This window comes from Microtus pennsylvanicus, chromosome Y, assembly GCF_037038515.1.
Source record: "Microtus pennsylvanicus isolate mMicPen1 chromosome Y, mMicPen1.hap1, whole genome shotgun sequence".
NCBI lineage: Eukaryota > Metazoa > Chordata > Mammalia > Rodentia > Cricetidae > Microtus > Microtus pennsylvanicus.
The window spans coordinates 8404575-8408345 of record NC_134602.1 but is presented as its reverse complement, the minus strand read 5'-3'; the positions used below and the strand labels follow the sequence as shown (position 1 = coordinate 8408345).

At 43.3% G+C, this 3771-nt stretch overlaps 1 non-coding gene across 1 annotated transcript; it reads left to right on the top strand.

Moving 5' to 3' along the window:
- The first annotated feature begins 212 nt into the window (after positions 1–212).
- Trnak-cuu (transfer RNA lysine (anticodon CUU)) lies at positions 213–285 on the top strand. The gene has a single exon. It is a non-coding gene; the product is annotated as a tRNA-Lys (tRNA).
- Positions 286–3771: the final 3486 nt, after the last annotated feature.

The following is a 3771-nucleotide window of genomic DNA, read 5'->3' as shown; positions in this document are numbered from 1 at the left end:
AAGCTGAGTCAGGAAGCCTCTCTTAGATGAGGTGCTTGCTTGCCTCTAGCAAGTAGAGCAGACCCAAGAAATTGCCGTAAGAAACATGCTTTACTCTATTCTTTTCTAAGCTTTCTCAGGCTTTCTGTGGACTCAGTTAGCCACACGTCTGGGCGTCATTTGTAGTAATATGGACGGCGGCAGGGTTGCGTCCCCAAATCCCCAGCCGCCTGGCCCGGCTAGCTCAGTCGGTAGAGCATGGGACTCTTAATCCCAGGGTCGTGGGTTCGAGCCCCACGTTGGGCGCCATTTGTAGTAATATGGACGGCGGCAGGGTTGCGTCCCCAAATTCCCAGCCGCCTGGCTCGGCTAGCTTATGCCCCAAATAATTACACGGACACGGTATTCTTTTAAACACTGCTCTGGCCCATTTCTAATCATCTGTGTAGCGCCCCTAGGTGCGCATACCGGGAAGATTCTAGCCTAAGTCCATCCTGGGTTGGAGCTTCATAGCGTGCGTCTTCCCTGGAGCAGGTAGCATGGCGTCTCTCCTGCGTCTGCTCCGGAGAGCAGAGCTGCGGAGTCTGACCTCACTTCCTCTTCCTCCTGGCATTCTGTTCTGTCTACTCCTCCCACCTATCTTCTAACCAATGAAATGGGCCGAGGCAGTTCCGTTATTGCTTAGCCAATGAAATCAACAGATTGATATATGACACTCCCACATCACCTTACATAAGCCCTCTGCAGGATCAGAAAAGGAGCCTAGTAGCAGGAAGGGAAGCTCAAGCAAGAGATCAAGCTGAAGGTAGAAGTTGCTTTTTAAAAGAGAGAGAGACCACAACTCAATGGGCTGGTATCTCAGTGGCTATTCAGGAAACATCACAGAGAAAGGATCTGCTTCATGCATGAGAGTCACCGATGAGAGTCACCCTTTAAGAAAAAAACCCATCAAAACTCCCAATAACATCATCAGCATTCAACAACATGTCTATGATTTCTTTGCCTTGCCTTTGATTGTGCAGTAAATGATGCTGATAGTTAATCTGTGCAATTAATGCAAATTTCCTTGTAACTGACTAGACAGAATTGACAGGTTATCTTAAACACAGCAGGGAGTCACTCTACGATGGAACTGGTTCATCATCACCTGTGTGACAGTGACATAATTAAGATCTTTCCTTTGTCTATAAATCTCATTATGTTCAACATGATATGTTGTCATACAGATTTCTTAGGGTTTTGTCCCACTGGTGGTTTCCTTGGTATGTTACATAATTTTTGCCAGATCCAATCAGTTTTCCCATGCACTCTCAGCTCCATGTCATTGTGTTCCCCTCATGTTCCAGTCCAGGCATTTTAGACCTCTTGTAACTGTTGTAAGAGTATCTCATGTTCCACCTAAATGATTTAGGGTTTTATTTAGGCTGGGTTTTATCTTCCATCACTGAGTTCATTGACTTTCCTTGGGCGTAATTCCTGGGACACTGAGCCTAACTCCTGGGGGATTCCTCCAGTTATTTCTCCTTTCTTAGATAGTTTACACTCTCACTATTACTGTGAGAGTGTTTCTGTAGCAAATATTCTTCTCAAGATGAGAAGAAATTTCAATGTTACAATCCATTTGTTATTGTGATTTATACACACACACAAACACACTCAAGTTAATGCACATACACTAATGTTATCTCAATTAATGGGGCCATTCTGGGGATGTCAAGATCGATATCTCTCGAGTGGTTCTCAGAAGGCCATAGGGTGACCCTCTCTAGGTACTTAAGCAGGGAGGAGAAGTTGACCGCTCTGTGACATGTCCCTAGGAACTATGTGTGCCTTGTCCCATAGTCAGACTGATGACTGACTATCTTGAAAACCACCATGGAACTTTTGTTTGGCAAATGATGGAGATCAAGTCAGGGTCAAAATCAGAAAACTAGATGGAGCTTCCAAGCTCCAGTGGAAGAGCAGATGGATGGAGAAAAAGAGCAAGGATGTCAGGAATATAAGGGCTTGGTCCACACTATGAGACACTGTGCCTGAACTAAGGGGATTTCAACTAATCCAGTGACCTGGGAATGAAAGAACATGGGATCAAACTGGAAGCTCTGAATGTGGCTGACAATTGGGGCAGACGGGGAAGCCAAAGATAATGGCACTTGCAATTGTCTGCATATCATACACTGGCTTTTTGTGATCATATTTTTTGTGGATGCATACCTTGCTAAATCTAGATGGATAAAGGGGGGCTTGGACTTCCCACAGCTCAAAGTACCCTGCCCTCTATTTGGACTGGTGTTTGAGTGGAGAGGTTTATTTGCGGAGCAAGAAGAATGTGGGAGGAGGAAGAGAAGTGGAAAGTTTGATAATTATTATTATGAAGTAATGGAAAAATCAATAGAAAATAACCAATCAGGACATTGGAGCTAGGAAAAAAAAACATTCATGTGAGTTGTTGACTCAAACCAAAAATTATTTTACAGAAAAAAAAACACATAAAGGCGTTGCGTTTTTGGAAAATATGACTCAAGTAATTGGGAAGAAGATTGGGGTTTTTATTTTGGGTCTTCATGGGGCTGTATGAGCAGCATTTTAGGACCTGTATGCTGGATATTTCTGGGGGTTAGTAGGGAAGAAACCTGGCTAGGAGGAGTTTTATGACATAAGTAGAGCCTTGATGATGTCACAAAGCTTTGGTTGGGGGTGGCAACTCTGTTCCACATGAAGCACTAGTCTTCTGTGAAGGTGGGCTTACTATCTTCACGGTGGCTGAGGAGGTCAGTTCAGCTCTTGGGCTCCACAACTGTTCAACCGAATTTCCAGAAGTTGGAATCTAGAGAGCCAAGATATTTTCTTTTGGTAAATATGTTTAGGAAGCAACTAGGCCCACTGTAGTGAAAGAAAGGTTTCTTTCAAATCTGCTCTGGGTCCAAAATTTATGTCGTTAACAGCTCCTATATTTGATAGCTGGGGGACGATTAATGTCAGGTATTCTCCCCACTCTATCTTTGCTAAAAATGTCCAATTCCTCAGTCCACTTAAATGGCAAAGATCCTCTTTGTCCATATGTGTTTTAAAAGATAATTATTTCTAATAGGTGCTGTTGCACAGATTAAGGTTTCTTTCTTTTGGCAGTTTGACTCACAGTACTCACTTCTCTAATGAAGATACAGAATATCTTTATGTAATCAACCTGCATCTGGATCAGGAGACACAATAGAGAGAGCCAGTGGACTGGAGTGCCATGACCTTGGGCAGGTGGTTATAGATCAGCCAACTAACCAGTAGCTTGAGTGGTAAGGAGAGGAGTGGCTGTTCTTTGAATTCTTTGCCATCTGTTCAGATATTTCTTTCTCACTTTAGGTATAGGCATAGCTTCCTCTCTCATTGATATAGTAAGTCAGGAAGTAGGTTTCTCAGTAGAGGTCAATTGCATTTTGCAGCAGGAATATGTCTCTGATACACATATACTGAGCTGTAGACAAGAGTTTGATAATTTTCCTATTAATTTCTTAAGAACATATTACATTTAGGTATCCAAATCTATTCAGCCCTGCCTTTTTCACCTGCTCCAAAGTTATTCCTAAAAAGAGCCTTGACCTCACATCCTCACCTTCTTATCCTTGCAGGCACTTATGGTGGAGGAAACCACTTTGTGTCTGATTTAAACTGAAGAGTTCTTCCTATGCAGAGATTGGCAGCTATGAAGCCCAAGCACAGAAACAGAGCCAAGAGACAGAGGAACAGGAGTGCTGTGGCCTATCTCAGAAAGTCTCCCGCCATGATGAAGATGCCTCT